The sequence below is a fragment of the Myiozetetes cayanensis genome, unplaced genomic scaffold (genome assembly GCF_022539395.1).
Source record: "Myiozetetes cayanensis isolate MyiCay16 unplaced genomic scaffold, myiCay2020 scf4, whole genome shotgun sequence".
Lineage (NCBI taxonomy): Eukaryota > Metazoa > Chordata > Aves > Passeriformes > Tyrannidae > Myiozetetes > Myiozetetes cayanensis.
In genome coordinates this window covers 65,699,023-65,721,484 of record NW_026087631.1, presented here as the reverse complement: position 1 = coordinate 65,721,484, position 22,462 = coordinate 65,699,023, and the positions used below count along the sequence as shown (strand labels likewise).

Here is a 22,462-nt window from a genome sequence, read left to right as displayed (position 1 = left end):
AATCTGTAGGACATGTGGCTAATCTGTCTGTCAAAATCCAGAAACAGCCGCATAAAAACAAAGACATTTGTCCAAATAGGTGTGGGCAGGCTGGAGTTGAATCCCATTCCTTGAGTTAGGCGAGACTTATTTCTCCAGGACCTGAAATTGTGCTGCAGGCTTGTGCTTCAGCATCCCTATTCAATACCTGGAATCTCAAGATCCAGCACTCAGCCTGTCACAGGTGGTCACAGAAATCTGTGGACAACAAATATTGTCCTTGTGCAAATTAACACCATGGTAGCATCTAGCCACAGCAGAGAATCGGCAAAGGGAGATGCATTTAAACAGTATTGGAAACATTAGAAACATTCCAGCACTGCAGGATAAAAACTGCTCCAAGATTGCAAGTTCGGCATTTTAGGGATCAGTGGGAGATTTCTCTGGAGATTAAGAGCAATTGAAAAGATCGACTTCCTCTCTATAGAGAAGTTTTAATAAGGCTGAAAATAAAATGCTGTCTCCCTCAGCCTTCCTGGCAGAGGAGATCCAACACGCCCCCCTGTTGTTTCAATAATTCAAACTTCAGCTTTCGCCAGCCAAATAGGCCTGAAATTCACCTGCGAAGGTTCAGGAGGCTAAGTGGGATTCGGAACAAACTCCTCTTGTTTCCAAACTCATGTATAATGCAGTGAGGAACTTTGCTCAAAGCTAAGCTTTGGGTTGCTGTTATATTTAAAATGCTCCAAAAGGAAGAGCAGGAGGCAAATGGATAATACCACATGAGAAGCAGTGGAGTGGGAGGGGAAGGGAAAGAGCACAGCCACCAACTTATGATAAGCTGACATTCATCTGTAGCTGGGCAGCACCTAAATCTGCCTCTTCTCCCCTCCTAAAATTAAGATTGTTGTGCTGCCCAAAAACAGAGAAGAGATCTGAATCCGCCAGCAGAAAGCAAGATAAATAGACAAGGCAAGAACAAAAAGAAGAAAGAAGGAACACAGTGAGGAAGGTTGTTTCATTAGCCAGAGGAAACTGAAGCTGAACACAAGCATTGCAAGCCTATCATTTTGTTTACACAGACGAAGGCAAAAAGGTGTTCTGAAGTCAAGCTCTCCATCTGTCAGTGCTGTCCATGTGCTGGAGAGTCCCGGGGCTGGCACTGGGGTGACCCAGGTACCCCTGGCATAAGGCATTTGCCAAAGTGTGACCATAAAGCCCCACGGCCAGGTGGTATTGGGTTGGCAGTGCCATTGGATGCCCTGACAGGGTGGAAATTTCAGCTTCAACAAGCTTTGTTTCACAAAGAATATACCACATAGTTTTGTTTGGTTTTTGGTTTGTTTGTTTGTTTGTTTGTTTTTCACAAACCACATGCAGTAGACTGGGAGCAGGTCCCATCTAAATTCACTTCCCTGTTGGCTGGGATGGGTGACTCACCCTGTTTATCTTAAAACCCTATCCTCAGACTGTAAAAAGATTTCTGGAAACCTACAGCTATTGCCTATAAGCACAATAGACACATAAGTTTTAGGTACCTAGTATTGATTGAGCTAAATCCATGACAGAGGTGTGACTCTTGGGGATGGTCTTGTGCAGGGCTAAGGGTTGGACTCGATGATCCTTGTGGGTCCCTTCCAACTCAGCAAATTCTGTATTCTGTGATTCTGTGAATCAGTTTTTTATGTCTACTTCATTGTTTCACTGAGGAAATATATACAATGGTTTTGTCTAATCATGAATTCCAGTGCTGATCAGAGATCTTTTCTCTTTCCTTCCTTCCCTTCTCTCTTTAATTGCCTCACTTTTGCCAAGATGTTTGTTGTTGTTTTTTTTTTATTTCAAGTATCTAATTTTTTGCGGCTTTCTGGGACTGGAATAACTGAAGTGCACTGTGATTCATTTCCAATAGTAAATATTTAACTACTAAAGGGCACCCTGTTTTTCTAGATCCCCATGTTCTTTCTAGCTCTATTCCTGCTATATATACAATATCCTCTCTCTATGTTATACTATATACCTATGCTGATCAGCATATTTATTTATATTCATATATATATTAGATTTTTTGATATGTCTGTATAAAGACACTGAGGTGTGTGTGTCCACAGGAGAGCAATGAAGTTGGTGAAAGGTCTGGAGGACAAGTCTGATGAGAAGCAGCTGAGGGAGCTGGAGGTGTTTAAACTGGAGAAAAGGAGGCTCAAGGCGGACCTTACCATACTCTAGAATCACCTGAAAAGAGAGTTGTAGCCAGGGGGGGTTGGTTTTTTCTCCCAAGTAACAAGTGATGGGACAAAAGGAAATCAGGCTCAAACTTCAGGAGAGGTTTAGACTAGATATGAGGAAAAAAATTCTTCACTGAAAGGGTGGTCAGGCACTGGAACAGGCTGCCCAGGGCAGTGGTGGAATCACCGTCTCTGGAAGTGTTCAAAAGACATGTGGATATGGTACTTAGGCACATGGTTTAGTGGTGGACTTTACAGTGCTGGGTTAGTGGTTGGACTCCTCAGTGATCTTAGAAGGCCTTTTCCGACCTTCATGAGTCTATGGCACTTGCTTGTCACAGAAGTACAAAGTAACATTAAAAAAGGATAAATATTAAAAAATTTTCTCTGAAAATGTTTGACAATGCCAATATGAGGTCAACCCAGGCAAACTTAGTTCTTCTTAATTGTATTTCTATTTCATTATTTCATTACTCACTGTTTGATTGCTTAATTACATGGGGGATTTTGAGGGCTACTAAAACTGAGAGTAGAGTGAGTGAATCAACCTGGTGTGTTCATTAGGAAAAGCACAGGCATCTCAGGTTGTGCTGGACACCATTTCCCAAATCAAAACAGTAATTACTTTTTAAAATTATTCTATTATTGATACCTTGAAGGCTGCAGTACATCAAAGTTGCAATCTCTGCAGTTCTAGGGACCATGATCAGCTGGATGGGCTTTGAGTTATGTTTGCCTCCTTTGCACCAGGCTATTTGTTGTAACTCTGGTTGGTTGTTTTGAATGTTGACTATATTTACAACTTTATTAAGCGTATCAGGGAATGAGAATGAAAAATTATACTTCAAAATATATAGGTGCTAAAAGCTGAAGACATGCTGCAGAATTAAGTTTGGTGGAAACTTGTGAGAAGTAGGAATGTTGCATTTATATTTCTCAATGAAACTCTGTTTCCTGCAACATTTGCTGCATTACAGTTAATGGAATTTATGAGAACAGCTTGTGATTCTCCAAAACTACCTGGTGCGGTCATTTCAGCCAGCACAATGTGAATTATACAATAAGCCATCACCTTAATTAAAACAAATTGCATTTACTGTATCAGTCCGTACTATGAATCATTCCCTAGGGCCCCTCTTCAAGGTTTGCACTTGGCCTATTCTTGAGAAATGTTGACAGCAGCCTCTATTACCAAAAACATTTTTGAGCATTTTGTTCTAATATCCTTCTCCACGATCCAGCTTTTGAGCTCACTACCCTGATACACAAAACAAATTTTATCCAAAAAGCAAGGCAGAAATCATGTGAAGAAGACAGAATATCTCATTTTCCCTTTCTCTTGCAGCACGCACTTTGGTAGACTGTGGCAGTGGAAGATAAAGTTTATTAATTGAAATAACGATAATAATAAAAGCCAAAAAGGGAAAGCTGCAGACTAATTGTTTTCATCCAAAGTTAGGAGTCACATGGGATTCCTCACACTCCCTACTATAATTAGACTGAACAACAAGACAACCAGATTATTAGTCCTCTGTGTATCTCCAGTTTAATAAAGAGAATGACCATTGGGTATTTATATTCATTTGAGCTCAAAGCAGCTTAAAACGCAGCGCTAAATACATTGTATCATACTGCAGGGTGAAGTAACTCTCCTTTTAGGGAGAAAACATCATCATCACTGTGACCTCTGATGTGGGGGGAAAGATATTTGCTTCATTCAGTTTGGATCAGGCTGCTGAGACCATTCAGCTCTACCTAATGCTTCAGCCAGTGTGTTTGCCCAGGTTTCCTTGCTTTGAAAATTGAAATGGAGCAGTTAAGTTCTTTGCTCAAAATGAGTATAGTTAAGAGTTCCCTGAGTTAGAATATTAGACTCAAAGTGGTAATTTCTGCATTTAGCTGTGCTAGAAAGGTACTCTTGCAAGTCTGAAGGAGGTGCTCTTTAAGACAGCCCTGCACAGGTTAAAATGCACAGGGGAATCCTAACAGAAGGCTAATGCAAATTTAAAAATCTCAAGCAGGATTTCATAGCCCCTTTTGCAGGAGTTGCTTAACTCTCACTAATTTGGGGGATCCTGTAGGTGGAGCTGCTTTTGCAAAATTTATGAGGAAAGTGAACCATTTATATCTAACACTGTTTGGCAACTCCAGTTACTTTGAAATTGCTGAAACCTCATCATGAACAACTGGGTCATTGAACATAAAATAAGACCCTGGAGCCTGATTGGAAAGCCATTAAAACCAGTGAAAAGGGACCCACTGGCTCAAGCCAACATCGGAGCAGACCCGCAGAGAATAATCTAAACTGAGTCTGTCTCCATATTTATTTTCCTCTTGATATATACCCAAAAGAAGCCCAGGTAGATTTGCAGCAGCCTTAATATCTACCTGTTTGTTGTGAAGATTATTTAACTTTACATTAAAGCAGGTGTCCATCTCACCCAGTAGACTCACACTGTTGTTATTTAGGTCTTACAATGAAAGCCTCTGTCACACAAACAAGCAAACATATCCAAGGAGCAGGTCTAAGCACTGAGAAGGAAACAAGACAGTACGCATTTTCTTTCCCTGAAAAGAAAAGTAGACACAATTGGAAGCAGCATATGCCCAGACTGTGACTCCTGTTCCTCAGCCAAAACAAAGTCTGAAAATAATTGGCATCAATAAGTATTATCAAGGACCATCTGGAACACACGCGTACTGAAAAGTGAGATAATACCTTCAGAACAGTGGATAAATACCTTAGTTGTAATTCTCATATATTTGTTGCATGGCTAAGACCGTTTGGCTTATGAATTCAAAAGGCATTTATTGATGCTGTAGTAAGGGCCCACTGCACAAAGATCAGGAAATTCAAAATGCTGAAGCCAGCAAAAAAGGCCCTTCAGCTTCCAATAAATGTAAGTACATTTTCCGTTTCTTACTATGAGGCTTGCACTGCTTCTGAGCAGTTTACAATTTCCCACTGTCTTTTTTTTCTTTGCCTAAATTTAATGAAAATTAAGAGGTGTTTCATGGATCCTGTGTCAATGTAATTTTCTGTGCTAGAGGATGTTCAAAATACATACCTACTTTTTGTTTTTCGTGATCAAAAATACTTTTATTTTGGGTTCTTTCCTGAAGTTTTGATAACTCCAAAAGAGCTGTGGAGATTAACTTCCAACTTTCTAAATAAATTCACTGCTGGCCTGTTAATAAGAAAGCATGAGAAAATTCCAACCCTCAGAGGTAATTTTGGGGGAAAGTTATAAACCACTGAAAACAGCAGCTTATAATGAAAGTGTCATCTCAACCATAAAAGGTACCTCAATGCACTGAACAGGCACCGTAAAACATGATTGAAAGGGAGTTTAGAGATATTGCTAATGGCTCCGACATAAGGAGTGTAGCCATAAAAGATGAAAAGATGCCTGGCTAAAACTGCCCACCGCAAGTCTTTGAAGAGCATCTAACTACCCAGGCATGCCAGGGACGTGCGATTGCTAACGGAGCTGGTCATGCAGATCTGCTCAGACAGAGAGACCTTCAAACACTTCACGCTTTTACTTCCTCTCAAAAGTAACGCAGCTGTTCAGCAGAGAGGCAGCTCGTGTCCCCAGGCTCATCTTGGGGGCACTGGATGGCGTTTGAAGGATGGGGATGGCCAACAGTGAGGCTGGACTGTGGCACTCAGCCTCTAACTCTGGAGGAGTAATGTGGCCTGTGGTTAAAAGCTCACAATGTCTCTTTCTGTCTCAGAAATTGACTTTCTGGGTTAAAACAGTTTTGTACCATTATCATGAAATTGTGTCATTTCAGTTGGAATGGAACTCTGGAGAACATGCAGTCTAGCCTCCTGCTCACAGCAGGCAAACTTCAAAGTTAGTTTTGAAGTAGTTCTGCTATTCCTATTTAAGCCAGGTGATCTAAAGTTTAATTAATATGTGCAAAATACTTCAACAAGCTGAAAGTCATTTCATGGACTTTCAGAGTTTGCATTTGGCCATGCTTATTTTGCAACATGGTCCTTATGATATCTTTAGTGAAACGGGTGTTGGTCTGTGCTGAGATTCGGTCAGGAGGACTGTTTGGTTAAATTTATCCTACCCTTCAGGGAGCAAATTCTGACTAGGAGCTATATTTTGAATATCTGTAGGTCAAGGTTATGCATGACCATGACTATGCATTTTATTTAGGCCATTTCAAAAAGTGGATTGTAAGGTAAAGCTGCTGTGTTGAGGACTATGAGGAAGAATTTTTTTTTTTTTTTTTCTAATCACTGGTCAACAGCTGAAATAATAACCCTAAGGAGAGTGTGTTTTGAGGGAAAACTGCTCTTACTTCAATGCTTTCTGCCTGAGACCCCTCTGCTTCTTGTTCTTACTGACTCCATGTCAGACATATGAAAAACAATGAATGCTTCTTAAGAGCTTAAAGTGCAGTGGGTTGACCCTGGCTGGACACCAGCTGCTAACCAAGTCACCCTATAACTGTCCTCTTCAGCTGGATGGGAAGGAGAGAAAAGGCTTTGGGGTCAACATAAGGATGGGGGAGATCACTCTGGCAAAACAGATTCATCTCAGGGAAATTTATTTCGTTTATTACCAAACAAATCAAAATAGGGTAACATTAAATGAAAAACCGAAATTAAAACAACTTCACGCCATCCCTCCTTTTTTTCCTGGTCTTAACTTCACTCCCTATTTCTGTCTGCGGTCAGTTTATCTCATGTTGTCTCTGCTGCTCCTTCCTCCACCAGGGTAGGATTCCTCCCGTTCTTCCCTGCTCCAATGCAGGGTTCCTGCCTCCAAGAACTGTTCCAGTGTGGGTTCTTCCCACACGTTGCAGTTCTTTCCAAACTGTTCCAGTGTGGGTTTCCCCTCCAGGGTCAGTCCTTCAGGAACAGGCTTCTCTAGCATGGGTCCCACACAGGGTCACAGCTCCTGCCAGCAAACCTCCAGTGTGGGTTCTTCTCTCCAGGGGCCATGGGTCCTGCCAGGATCCTGTTCCAGCATGAGCCTCCATGGGGTTGTAGTCTCCTTCGGATGTGAGATCTTCCACATATTGCAGGTGGGTCTCTGTCCCCCCATGGACCTCCATGGGCTGCAGGGGCACAGCTGCCTCACCAGGGGCTTCACTTCAGGCTGCAGGGGAATCTCAGCCTCACCTGGAACACGCCCTGCCCCTCCTTCTGCACTGACCTTGGTCTTTGTGTAGCTGTTTCTCTCACACATTCTCACTCCTCTCCTCTGGGTGTTGTTGTGCAGCAGTTTTACCCCCTTTCCTCTTAAATTCATTATGCCAGAGGTGTTCCCACAGTCACTAGTGGGTTCAGTGTTGGCCAGCAGCGAGTCCATCTCGGAGCCAGCTGGCATTGGCTCTATTAGATATAGGGAAGCTTCTGACACCTTCTCACAGAAAGCAGCCTGGCAGCCCCCTCCCTCTTCCAAAACCTTGCCACTTAAACGCAATATAGCCTGACTTTGTAAAACCCTTTCTTGTATACAAGCTGCCCAAGCTTGAAAATGTGGAGAATTTTCCAAAGTTTCCAAATGTTGACAAGTATATTTCTGAATATATTCTCAAATATTATCTGAGCCGAGGATCAAAGCCCAAGACATTTCCTTGGTGTTTATTAGCAACTTCAAGGACTCAGAAAATATAAGTCAGACCTAAAGATGCCGTGAGGATTTTACTTATTTAATAATAGAGTTGAGGTTCCTTTATTTGTCTCCTGCTGAGCCTTTAGCTTGAACTTGGGTCACTTTCAAACTTTGGTACACTCCTGAGGTCTAGAAAACCAGGGATTTATTGAACAAGAAAGAAAAAAAATCTCAAGTGTGCACATGACAGCAGAGGGCAAGGCCTCAAACAGCTTGAGATTGCTGTAAAAATCCTGATGGGTTTCTAAGCCCTATCATTGCTGCAACCCTCTAGCAGGCACTACTCCTTGTAGCCAGCTACATTCCTCGTGGGAGGCTGCAGAGCACGCAGCCTTTCCCCAGGGCCAAGTGGTGAGTGTCTCAGGCAAGATGTTAGCTTGACTTTTTTTAGAACAATTTCATATGAATTCTTCAAAGACAGAACGAAATAGAAGAATAACTAAATGTAAAACTAATTCTATTTTTCAAACAGTTTCTGAGTTTTCCCTTGCTCCCCATCTTTGTAGTTAACATCTCCTTCTCTTCCTCTCCTGGGCGAGGATGGTGCCTCACATTTAAGATGACCTGTGCTATTTCCCTCCAGCCTAGTGAGGGAGATGAAGGAGCAGGGCCAGGATAATATTCTTGGTTCAGTAATGAGAGCACCTCTGAAAAGCTGTAGAGGTGGTTTCATTTTCCAGGTGGTGGTGTGCCTCTTGGGTTGTGCTGGGTGCTTGTGAGAGGCTGTCCAGGACACAAGGATATTATAAGGCTGAGTATTCCATGGTTTGAGCGTACCTTTCAAGGGGTGCTCAGCTGGCAGGCATCACCTACTGTTCTTCCACATATTTCCCATCTCCTGCAGCAGCAGGAGGTTCTTGGGGGCCAAATCAACTTCTGCCTAGCTTCACACTGGCAGGCCTCGTATACTTGGGCTGGGAAAGGATAACTGGGAGATACTACTTTCCTGTAAACCTCAGGAGATTGCTTTCCACTGCTGTGGAGTCACCTGCTACCCGGCCCCAGGGCTAATCTCTTCACAGAGGTGACCTTGTCATCACAACAGCCATGTTGCAGCCTGCACCAAGTTATCCATGGTTACTAGGGTGGGTTGACATGGAAGTGAGAAGCACTCTGCCTCTCCAAGCTCTCTTCTTTTCAGTAGTGTCTTTCACCCCTTAGTCTTGTACCCAAGTCTTTCTGCTGGGAGAGTAAGATTTTGCAAGTATGAAACTCTTTTATAGAATCATAAAATCATTAAGGTTGGAAAAGATCTCTAAAATCATAAAGTTCAGCCATTTACCCAGCACCAAACCACCACTAAACTGTGTCACCAAGTGCCACATCCACACACCTTTTGAATACTTCCAAGGATCGCGATTCCACAACTGCCCTGGGCATCCTGTTCCGATGCCTGATCACACTTTCATTAAAGAATTTTTCCTAATATCCAATCTAAACCTCTCCTGGTGCAGCTTGAGTTGAGCCTGATTTCCTCTTGTCCTGTCACTTGCTAACTGGCAGAAGAATCCAACCCCCACCTGGCTACAACATCCTTTCAGGTACTTATAGAGAGGTGAGAAGGTCCCCCCGAGACACCTTTTCTCCAGGCTAAACACCTCAAGCTCCCTCAGTTGCTCCTCATCAGACTTGTCCTCCAGATCCTTCTCCATCTCTGTTGCCCTTCTCTGGTCCCACTGTAGCACCTCAATGTCTTTCTTGTCATGAGGGGCCCAAAACTGAAGCCAGGATTCGAGGTGAGAGTTTTGTCAGTATGACCAGAGTGAAAGGGTAGATAGGCACTTTGAACACACTCTGTGCTTCTCCCCACCAGATGAGGAGGTAGCAGGGCACTGACTGCTTGCCAGGTTTTTGGAGGTGCTCAGGAGAAAGAGGCAGCTCAGTGCAACTCTTTTTTATTCTGTGTTAAGGCTCAAAAGGAAACCCACACGTCCTTCTTGAAAACCTCCTCTGCAAACCCGCGTGCCTCTCTAATTGAAACAGGGCAGGGTCTGAAACCATAGGAGTCCACAGCTGCTATTTCTATTGTGCATGTCTGAGTCAAGGTGAAGAGAAAAGTCAGCAAAATATCCCACAGGGTGAATCCTCCATGTGCCAAGAAAGCTGACTCCACATTAAAGGTGAGAGCCAGAGCTTGCAAAGCAGCGACGGCCTGGGAAGACAGAGGCCTTGATCCGCTCCAGCAGCCTCCAAGTGTTATTCCCATTAACATTGGCACTAGCCATCACCCTGAATACCCCATGCACCAAAAGACTAGTGAAAGAGAGCAGGAGGGAGGGAGAGAGGTGATAAAGTTGTCAGGCTGTAGGCAAGGCTATGGCCACTGAGGACTGACAGGGATTGTGTCATTTAGAGATACATTCTGGGATGCATTTTAAGGGTAGATGGGAGACACTCAGGATAAGGGTGAGTTCGCTCATCTTACAGAATTTTCATCTTTGGTCAGTCTTAGTTCATAGCACCAGATAATCAGGGTTCTGCCTTTTTCTTCTCCTTTATCTGCATTACCAGGGGAAGAAAAGTGCTATGTGGCACAAAGATGTCTAATATGGCAAAGCCACTTACATTGTTTTCCCACAGGTGACAAAGTTCAGTAGTCGATGACTGTTGCTAACCCTGTGGTTCACAAGACACCTACCCTGCGTGCCTCCAGGGTCAAAAACATTTTCAGGCCCCGTCCAGCCAATAAAATCTGTCTTAAAGAGCATAGCACCCAGCCAGATTGTGCCATGGGGAGACAGGAAGGAGGATCACTTTTGCATTGGACCTCTGCTTTGATGTTGAAAGAGCAGCACCTAGATAAAATCTAAACAGACAGAATGGTGCATTTCTGCCACAAACAAGTCTGCAAGCCACACAGACATCAAAAAGATCTTTGTTAGCAAAGACAAGATCCAAACTTTCACAACCGATGCAGAATCTACAAGTGAGTCATTTCTCCTTCCCTCCTTTTTCTCCTCTTCCTCCCACCTTTGCACCAAAGTGTGTTAAGAAAACAAGATGTCTGGAAGACATCTCTTGGATCATTGCTGCTCCTCCAGCATCTTGTCTGCCTTCAGGCTCTGGTGTCAAGTAGTGATCAGCCTCCTTCCTCCAGTCCTGAAGTAGCAGTTTTCAGACGTGACCTTCCACCTCTTCACAGCTCCCTGTGTCTCTGAAATGTCCAGAGGTCAGCCCCTCGCTGCCTCCACAAGGAGACCTGTTATGGAGATTCCTGCCTCGCATCAGCCCCACGTCATGTCCCTGTCATCTCCCATCATGTTACCGAACTGAAGGGGATACTAGGAGCTTAGATGGTGTCCTCCACTGTGACATGGACTCATCATTTCACTATTTGTTGGGGAATGGCAGCTGTGTACTGCTCATGGAAAGGTAGGCTTGACTGACTAGCTAAAAATTGGAGGTGACCTAGCTGTACAACTTACCGCTCAGGAACAATGTGACAAACTTCATCTTTCTTCACTGTTAGCCTCTAAGGTTAGAGAGGGCCACTACCTGTCATAGTGGGGAGAAGAGAGACAGGTCTATGGATGTGTCTGTCTGTGCATGTGGAGGGGGGAGAGGAGGCATATGCTCTTATTCTTTCTTTCCTACTTCGTTATATTGATTTTCAGCGGCTTGCACGCTTGGAATGCAATAAGGGAACAATTCCCTTCTATGCTGGCTAGTAAACATTGCCTGTAACTTTATTCTGGGTCAGGAAAGTCAGCACTTAAAATTAAAAGTGGTTCCAGAGGAGGCAAGGCATATTTTAGGAAATTCCAGCTGGGGGTTCCTTGTTACTGTACTTAATTTTAAAATCCAGAGTGTCATGTCGTGTCGTGTCATATGTGCCTTTAAAAAAGCATTTAACTGATATATATTCTCATCTGCTCTTTACTCGCAATATTTCAAGCAGAAAATATTTTTTAAAAATTAGTTCTCTGGCTCTCCGAATTTACAGCAGAGGCCACAGGCTATAAAGTGGAAGGAGTTGAAATTAGGCCCAGGGGAGAGAGAAGTGCACTAGAGAGAAAAGCTTGTGTGCCAGGTGCTTAAACACATGCATAGTTTAAATGCTGTGCCGTCTCCCCAAAGCCAATGGAGCTGCTCTTGTATTTAAGACTAACACAACTGGCTTAAGTTCTGGGACCTTAATCTCTGAAAGAATGTGTGTAATGCTGGGGTACAGACTATGATGCCCATAAGCTGCTCCAGGTCCAAGGTACAATCTGCTGTGGGAGTTCCTTTTCTCTGTGCAGAGCTTCTGTGCTCAGGTCTTGGGAAGCCAAAGGGGTTCACCAAGGCAGGAAAACACGTGTCCTAGACAGTCAGCCTGAGGAATTTGTTTGCTGGCATGGGGTTTCCAGATGAAAATCCAAAATGGGACTTGGGTGCTTTTTGCTCGTGAAGTTCCCACCAGCAAAGGCTCATTTCTTGAGTGCTGGGGATTTTAGCTGGAAAGCTTCCTTCTTATGGAGCAGGCTCTCACAGCAGGTGTTTCACATGTAGTTAGACAGCAGCACTGAAAACATGGAGCATTACTTTTTAGTTGGATAGAAAGGCATTTTAGGAAGCTCTGCTCCTGGCCCTGTAAAAGCAGAGTGCTGTTGGAAAACACCAGTGTAGGAAGTAGGAACAGTGGTGTAGGGTGCTACTCTATGGGATGCCACATGCTTTGCCAAAGCAAGAACCCCCAGTCCCCTATTTGCATTCTGTCCTGCTGCAAAAAAGTCCCTGTAAATCCCCTCTCTGCTCTGCTGTGTATCCACCAGCCTGGCAGCAGGGCTGTCACCACTTTGTCAGGTCTTAGGGATGTTTGCGGCTGCAAACCCCACTGGGGAGATGAGGGAAGCCTGGACAGTTTACGAGATGGCAGGAGGCAAAGTACCTCTGGTGTACCTCTGTACCTGGCCCTGAACTCTAATGCATGGTCTCCCTTGCTCCCTGCTTGACATTTACAAACGGTGACAAGCCCAGTCACCTGCTACCTGATGTGACCACCCTGAAAGCTGGGAAAGCCAGACTTGCTGTTAACAACTCCAGCTACCCCAAGGAAAGCCCCAGAGAGTTATGACAAGGAACAGGCCAGATGCATTCATGTTAGGAAATCTCCACAGCTGGCTCCCTGGATGAAATAGCCCCAGTGAAAGGGGACCAGAATGGCAAGCAGGGAAATGGAAAAACATAGTGCTGGTGTCTCACCTCAGCTCTCCTCCTTCTCCCTTCTTTTTCTACAAGAGGAGAAAGCCCTAGCTGAGAGATCCTCAACTCTGGGAGCAGCGTGAGCTGCTGCAATTCACTGCACCACCCCTGGCCATGACTCCCATGAAAAAGCTTGCTGCTTTTCCTGCTTTCCCCTGGTTGGTCTCCTCTAACCACAGCAAGGGCCCATGGAATCACAGGTATCAGCACAAGTGGGTCATCTGAGCACCTTCCTGGGATCTGAGCCTGCTATGGCTTCACTGTTCTTGGTAGCCAAATTGATATTTCCTGATGGTAAAATCACAAACTGCATTTTAGGGCTAGAAAAGGTTGGGTGCTACCTCTTCTGGGAGAGCAAATCTGTAGATTTTCAAATCTTTGCCATCAGCAAAAGACCTCCTACATTTCCTAGATTTCGTGATTCCCAAACAATTCTCACAGAATATCTACTTTCAAGATACATTTTTCAGGATGCTGCAGTTACTCGTCTCCATCTAAGCAGTCATGCAACAAGCATCACTTTGAAACAATGGCTATTGATTACTTGCTTCGTTAACAATGATGCAATTCCCTGGAGAGGTTTATTACTCTTGTTTTGTATTATTTTGTGCCTTTTGATTTGGCCATTAATGGGTACAGTGGCATTTCATTTCACTGTGACTGACTTTCCTGGGAGGAATTCTCAATTCAGCCCAAGAACCTCCATGAATAAATGTTTACTGTCAGGAGATATGAGTGTGTTGCAAGGCTCTATGGATGTTTTCATCCTGAAGATGCTGCAGTAAATCAATTAAAAACATGATTGATTGTAAAATTGGTGCAAACTTGCTTTTGCTTTGGGATTTCACATGACCTAAGTTAGTCTGTATAAATCTAACAATGTATTACTCATGCAGTGATCATCTTGCTGGTATCTACAGTGAGAACTGCTATGCACACAGCTACGGCAAGAGCAAGGGCTAAACCTGTCCCTGGCATATCCTGCAGCTCTTCTCCCACACAGAGCACAGAGCCTTGTCCCATTGGTGATTTAACTCCTTTTGGCAACATTTGACTAGAATTCCCTTTACCAGAGGATAAAATAAATCGAAAGGGCTCTCGAAAGGGCTCTCCACACAGATACGTTCATTCAGATTAGGGTATAGTGTACATTTAGCAAGGAATAGCTTTTCTTAATTAATTCCCTGTCTAGTTGCTTTTTTTTCAGTCAGACTACTGTAGCCCAAATTAGATTAATCGACTTTGGATATTCTTGGTAACTATTACTTTCTCTTATTAAGCATTATTAATATTAGTTATTAGAAATTGACGACTCCAGAATAACTCCCCACATTTAGTTATATTCCAAACCCTCCAGTGGCAGTGTTCTCTGACTTGAGAAGTCCCCACATTCCCTGTTTAAAGAGTTTGCCAACAGCACTGGGTTGTGTCTGCTAAGCAGACACAGTAATAGTAATAAATAATAAATTAATAACATAAATAGTAATAGTTTCCATTTTAAAATCAGTTTAGAAATCTTCTGTCTTAATCTTCTGCAGTAAAGTAAACCTCTTTGTAACATGACCATATCCAGGAGCCATTGCTCAGCACACAATCACACAAGAGAAATGTGGTGAAAGAACCAAAGAGCCTAAAAAGACACAAGCTAAGGATGAAAATCGCATGCCTGTCTCCCATATACCCATCCAGATCTTCATCCAAAACCCAAAACGTCGATGCAAATCCTTCTGTGGGCTCTGAGTGAAGACCAGGGGAACTGCTGCACCTCCATGTGTTCAAGCCTGCAGATAGGGGCAGAAAAGCAATCTGCATGACTGTGTGCTCGAGCAGAGATTTACAGAGACAGTAAATCTAGGTAATTTATACTGTGCCACAAATACAAACAGAAACGGGCACCCCTCTCCCTTCACAAACTCATATACACAAATGCACCTCGAGTGTGAATAATGCAATGACAAAGTGAGCTGCCTTTGTGTGGACATCATTGGTATCAGCAGTTAGGAATAATAGTTGTCTAATTGTAGTCTTTCATTGTGTGCTATGTCAAAGCGTGGGCGAGTAATTGCAACCATCAAAACCCTTTCAGAGTGTGTGCAAAGCCCCGACCCCCATCACCTGCTATCAAGCCTATCTGATCCACCACACACATGCACTTACTAGGCAGATGAATTAGCTAGATGGGCTGTTCTCTTTTTTTATTATGATTATTTTCTCTTTTGTTTTGTGTTTTCCTTCCCTCAAGGTTGTGTCTGGGTTGTAAAAGGTTTTTAGACTTTTTTATTATTATTATTGTTATTCTTATTTTTCAGGGTTGGGGGTGTGTGTGTCTGTGTGTGAGATGGCTTTTTTGGTGAGATAATTTAGATGACAGACATCAACAATTATACAAAATAATACGGTAACCAGAAACTGAAAAAAAGAGTAATAATTGATTCTCATGGGCTGCTGAGTGTTACAATTTGAATGTCTTTCTATTAAAATCCTTGTAATAGACACAGGGAGAAAGCAGGGAGGAGGGAGAGAGAAGGAGGGAGGGAGAAAGCAGGGCTTTTTCAAATATTACTCATAAGATGGAACAGAAGATATTTTCAGAAAGAAAGTGGGACTGATTTCCATTAACATAATCCCATTTCCAGTATTTTTTATTAATATAAACATCTTGGCTCTGGGAATACCTCCTGGATCATATATACCTACTGTATTTTGCGTTGAGTTTAGGGGAAAATCAAGGAGAGCACTAAAAAAAAAAAATAAAATTGAACCTATTTGTTATATTCACTCTGAATTGCCAGCTGTACAGTACCTGAGCAGAGAAGCAGATTTGATTATCAAATACAATTAAGGCCTGGTTTTGTCGATGTGGAGCACCATGTAAGTGCATATTGTAAATATCTGTCTAGAAGACAGGAACAGCACAATCGTGTGGTCTACACACTCTGTCTTGCTGCTGGGGAGGACTTGCAGTGATTTTCTGTGGTTCAGCCTGCCACACTAAGGCAAGCATCTCAGTGCTGTAGCAGCTATTAGAGAGACCACATCTTATTCAAGGAGCACATATCTTCATTGGGGGATACCCACTTTAAGCCTTTGGAAAGTGTGAGCTTTCTGATTTTTTTGGTGTCTGCCTTTGTGTGAAAAACTGTATCCAATTTTTAATATAAATGTCCTTTTTGATGGAGGTTTCTGTTAATACATAAGGACTTGTGTTGTTTTCATAGCTAGCAAACATGGGATCGGATGGGACGTGTGTGTCCACTTGAATTCCTGCAATAGGACAATTTAGTGGTCTGTAATTACTCTCCAAGGAAGTAGGGAAACTCCTATCTTTGTGCAAAATTAAAGGGGAATTTCATGCACTCATAGAATTATTTAGGTTGGAACAAATCTTTCAGATAATCAAGTCCAACAATATTTATAAAATGTATACAAAGTTCAATGTAGAAAGTACTCATTGGGAATTTTCTCAAATTGTGGATGAAGGCCCCAAGAGGAGGAGATGTTACTTGTTAATTAGACCATTTAAAATGAAGATAGGCAATATATTTTTGAAAATTAGGTGGGGAGATGTGCCATCTCATCAGAGAGCCACATAACCTAAGAAGCCTTTTCCATTTTTGATTATTGTAAGTAATCTCCAGCAGTGTTGTCTGACACTGCTGTCCTCATTCTGCACACTTAGAATCTGCTTCTTTCTTTGGATAAAACATACTCAGATGTATCAAAATACATACATTTTATAAGGCCTCAAAGCAATCAGAAATGGTGACGGTATTGAAGAGAAGATATTGCAAAATATGTGACTGGAAATGTTATAGGTTATGGATTTCTTTTTCAGTATTGCCATTGCAGAGGTCGTCATCAGTCAGACAGCAGAACACGAGTCTGGAAATAACAAGAGCAGAATTCTGGTCTTATTCTTGCTGTAATATTTGGGGCAAGTCATTTGGGGGTGGAGTACCTTCATCTCTGATAGCTTCTGTCTTAGCAGTGTTAGGTGGTTATTCTAAGCTGTTCATCTGAGATGTTTCAGCAACCGGTAAAGAAGAAAAGAGGTATACCCATGAGATCATTCATTCAATCTTAAAACAGGTGAGGATGAATCACTTTATGGAATTCCACTTGTATTTACCCACATTTCCTGTAGAGTCTGGCCAGCTCGTCTTCAGTAAATTCCTAGATGAAAAAAGTTAGAGGAGAAGAATACATCCCTTAAAACCTATTGCTAATGATCTTGCAGTAAGGATTTGTTCCCTTATTATAGTAGTTCTGAAGGGTTAACTGGACTATACCTTTACCTTAACAAATTTACAAATGCTTTTTGCTTATTCAAAGAGAGATGTTATGGACTTCCAGTTCCATTACTCACTGTTCTTTGCCAGAAACATTTGGCCTGGATGTATTGAATGAAGCATTGTGCTAGAAAGCAACTTTCCTAAATACTTATTATCCACATGATAATTAGCACTGACTGAGATAATTTTTCAGGCAAAAATGGTAATTTTTTGTGATTCAGACTTTGAGGACAAAAGTAGTGGATTCAGTAAAACTTTTACTGGACAGTTTTCTGAGGTCCAGGATGGACTTTGTGCAGTAGCAAGCGCTCCAACATGTTGGCATGGGTCACTTGTGCTGCTGAGTTATTGTGATGTCTGTGCTCATGGATGTTCAGGGGGGGAAGAGTGATGATGTCAGTCCAAGCATATTTTAAAGGTCACTGGTGCGGAACAAAAATTATGTATGAAAACTTGACATTTTCTGCTAAATGGAATTCTTGTTTCCCAACTCACCCTAATTAAGATAGTGCTGAGAAATACTCGTCATGGGTAAGGGCTGCACATTTTAGAAAGACCATCCAGAAGCACACTCAACTCCAAACTTTTGACAGTGCAAGATTAGTAAAGGAGAAAAAGAAGTAAAAAGAGAAAATAGAGCTGAGAAAACTAGATTTTGTAGCAAGAGGAGAAGTAATTTCAACAGACACATGGTTGCAGTGTTGTCAAAGTCATATGTGAGCATCATAGCAAGTGGGACCAGTCTTGGAGAAATTTCAGGGAACATCCTGAGATGGGATTGCAGTTCTCTTTAAGGAGCTCCTACTATGCATGAAGGGGCAGCATGGGAGAAAACAATGAGATACTTGTCTGCAAAATTCAATTACTGGCTGATAGAGGATGTTATCAGAGGATAACCAATGATGGGAACTGGCATTACAAAAGCAAATTAGAGATGTGAAGTAGGGGGGGAGATAGGCTGTGAAAAGCCTTTCAAAGGTCCCTGTATGGACATTGAACCATAACAGCCACTCATCAGTGTTATAAAACTACCAGGAGCAGTATCCTCAGGCTGGGAAAACTCTTCTTGGCAAGCTTGTGTACCACACCATGCCATCGGATAGAGCCCATCTTATTGAAAACTGAATCCCTTTGAGTTCCCTGGAACAGCAGCAGCTGGAGGGGAAATAACAGTAAAATTCTATGGCCATAATAAAACGCATTAGCCATCTGAACACTCATTTCAATCAAATAATGCAGCCTATTCATATTTAAACAGGAAATATTGTTTAATGTTTATGATAATGATCAAATCAAATTTTAAAAATTAAACACGAAATTAAACATTAAAGTGAGGTTCCAGCATTTGGCACTTGGGACACCGTTTCCAACCCACAGCTGATGGTTGCAGTCAGCAGGTTCTATCCTCCTACCTTTGTTTAGTGCAGCTTCTTGAGGAGAATGCTAGAAGGAGGCTTTGATGTCACAGGAATGACCACAGCTGGTGCAGGGTGGATGATTTTGAGTTGATTGTTCCACTCTCCCCTTCCATCCATTTGGCTTTCCATGCCAGTGACAGATAATGGTTGTTGAGGGGAAAGTGGATACTTAAAGGAAAAGTCCTTGCATCTGGAAGAAGCTAAATGGGACCTGTTTTTCATTCAAGTGGAAGCTAGTCATGTGTTCCTATTGAAATATTTAGGTCTTTAAATTTTTCCCATAGAGAACAAGGAGAAGAAAACTTAGAGAGGTTTCTTCAAAGCATTATTAAAACAGAAGCAGGAAATGCCACTGTGAAACAGCAAGTCCTCAACTGAACATGGTGGTCATAGGGGGCAAAAATGCAAAATAAATAACACCTAGTTGCTCTTTAAGTACTGTTCCTTAGGGGCAGAGCAGGGCAGATCTTACAAACCATAGCACACAACCATTTCTGTAGTGGCAGTAAATGGTGAAGAGCTACAGATTTCAAAAAATTATTACTTTACACCAGTAGAGTCATAAGCACAGCTGATTAATTTAAGGTTTTGACAGAAGTGTCCAAGTTTCTGTTTAATGAAGACCTTGGAGTGATGGCTAGCAATTAGGGTATTGCTTTTTAGACCATATCCTGTGTTATAGTAAACTCAGAGCCAGGAAACAACTTTCTCCCACGCTGAATCTGTAGTGATTTTATTGATACTAAGCCTAGAAGTCTTTTTTTCCCAGCTCTCTCCATTTGAAGTCAATAGAAAAGCAAAGTTTGAAACTATAAATGATAGAAAGAGACTCCTTGCCTCTAATATTCCTATTTTGTCCATGGACCTTATTTGTGCTGTAAGCCTGTGCTTCAGATTCTTGAGCTGTGCAGTGAGGTTAACCTTTTGCTCTAACAGTTGCATCTTTCAAGGGATTATATCCTCTGTGCAAATTAATATCAAATTAGTATAAATTAATATCAAATTAACAAAGCTTTGGACTACCAGTGAATTGTATGTTGTTCCTGAGAGGGAAAAAAAAAATCACAAAAGGCAGAATCAATCTGTCATTCTGCATTTCTATGGTGAATGCTTGCCCAAATTTATTATGGAAGGAGCATGCACAGAAATCTCCATACTATGAAAAAATAAATAAAAGGCCTGAATAAATTATCTGGGAAAGCACAGGAAAACAGCAAGATTTATCTTAACCTGTGTCTACTGCTCTCATCCCTGTACCATGCACTTTAAATTGGATTGGTATCCTATAAGAGACTGTCAAGGATTTCATTTGTTCTGCTTGACATACAGATGTACAATTGGTAAAACTGCATCTTATCTTAGTAATTGTCTACAGTGCTAAGGCTGTGCCTAGTTATTGACTTCAAAAGTCAGGTTTCGTCTATGCAGTTCCCTGATCCAACATCAGTCCAACCACCTCGGGCTCTATCTGTTCATCTTTCAGCTCACCTTCCTGAGTTAAACCACCTTTCTCTTTGCAATAGCTGCTTTTCGGTTTTTTGTAATCAATCAAGACTGGAGTGTGAGGATAGAAGAGTGAATAGCCTAGTTCCTTGTTTCTGGTAGCATCCTTGTGTATCTAAAAAACGTCATTGTAAACTGGTGCTTGGGAACTTAAAGAATATTTTTAGGGCTTTTAAAGCAAGAAGGGTTTTTCTAGAGTTTGGAGGGGGTTGTTACCTAGCTCTAGTGAAATTTCTGCTTATTAGAGGAGTTGTAGAGTTTAGTGATCACAGAGAGAAATTTCTGTCTGATAGTCTTTAAGCACATTCAGTTACAAATTCAGATTAGCATGCTGACACTGTAATGATTCAACAAAGTGTTTTTTTAAACTTGCAGCAACCTTTCCTTTTCACAGACACATGCTGCAAATAGACCTGCTTGTAAAACGGGGTATTTTTTACCTGCACACCCAAAGAATTCCTTCTAAACTAGTTACTTTTTTTCCACTTCCAACTGGAAAGAGCTTTGAGTTTTGAGTTTCCATTTTAAAAATATAAATAAACCACCACATTTTAAAAATATAAATAAACCACCACATTTTTTTCTGGGAAGAAAAAAAAATTCTAAATACTGGGCATTCCATCTGCAAGTATTCTTCATGGCAACTTTTTGAGGAACTGTTGGGAGATGAATGTCAGAAAGAAAACCTTTTCTTCCAATTCCCCCCTGCCCCCCACCTCAATAAGCTGTAGTGCTGTAGAACCAGCTTTATCTTGTACCTGATTTAGCCCATTCCCTATTCCTCACAATGTGAGCAATGACAATCATGGGACATGGTAACAAATTTGCCATGGTGAAACACTCTTGCCAGGGACTGTTCTGCGTGGGGTGCTGCAATAATCCCCCATTCCCAACAATGTGGATTCACTCTTTCCAGGGAAAACAGGAAAAAATACGAGAACATAGAAGAACTATAGTCAGTCAGACCAATAGTCACTCTCACATATATCCCTTCCCCTAAAGCAGTCAGTCATAAAGCAGAGGGAAAATTGCAAGATCAATATACTTTCCTAGCTTCCTGCAATTGGCAGCTCAGGGATTTCCTGAGCCAGGAGTACATTCTTTGTATCAGTAGTTTTCAGTGGATTTTTCTTCCATGAGTTGTCCTGTTGTTTTGAGTTCATGTGGGTGTTTTAGATGCAGGTTTTGCATCACTGGCATTTCTCATTGTTTGAGCAAGACCGTTTGTCCCTGGAGAAGGCAGAAGTTAGTCAAAGAACCTCAAGACTGACAACTCGTACAATCATAAAATAAAGCACTGAAGTCTCTTTTCACTTTCCAAAATGCTGTCAGCTAAAGGGTAGACATAGATAGCATGGCAGTTTCAGAGAGAAGAGCCGTGAATCCTGGCTGCACAGGGTGATGAAGCCTACCAGATGCCATCACTCAAGATACAGTCCCAAGTCAGTGGTGTTTTAAGCTTTGTAGGAGAGCTGCAAACTGCAGGAGCTCAACAGCTGTTGTATGAACACCCATAACAGCCCTGCAACAGGCAGGAGCCTCCAAGGCAAGGTTGGGTGGAAGCGCAGATGAACTGGTTCCACCCTCCAGTTAAAGCCTCCACCAGCCGTAAGTGAGAGCTGCAAGACAAAGAGCATGAGTTGTTCGGAAGGACCTGTGTCACATTTGCCATGTGCCAAGCAGTCCAGAAGCTTGTGTTTTCTAACAGCTGGTGAGCAATGCCAGCAATAGGGGTGGCAGGCTGTGCCTGCACCTCCTGAAAACTGCCAGCTTTCCGGTGAGGAAATTCCTCTGTTCTTAGAAGGAGGTGGATAGTTGTCATGGTTTTCTGGGGGGAGATGAGGTGGCTTTTTCTCCTGTTTCTCTTCCCTTGTTCAGTTTTCAAGGTCTTCTACAGGATCGGTGTTTGCAATAAAATGGAACAATGCAAAGGTGGTTGGAAAGATCTGCACAAGCAGATGCACTTGCAAACAAAGATAGTAATTAGAATAGGAGGAAGATCTGGGGTTGTTTGTTACAACAAGAGCTGTGTTCATGTGTCATGGCTCGCCTCTCTGAGAAATCCTTATTTCAGGACTTCCCAGGAAATGCAATATGGCTTTTGTTGTTTGCAATTTTTTTTACATTATACTTTTTTCTTATTCTTTGATTCCTTTATGGACCCCCCAGGTGCCTATAACAATGTGGCAATCAACAGGGATATGCACAGCAGCAGA

The 22,462-nt window shown here is 42.2% G+C and overlaps 1 protein-coding gene across 14 annotated transcripts in view; it reads left to right on the top strand.

Moving 5' to 3' along the window:
* The window catches only part of CELF4 (CUGBP Elav-like family member 4), a 702,013-nt gene that overhangs the window by 545,391 nt on the left and 134,160 nt on the right, over positions 1 to 22,462 (top strand). The window lies entirely within an intron of this gene.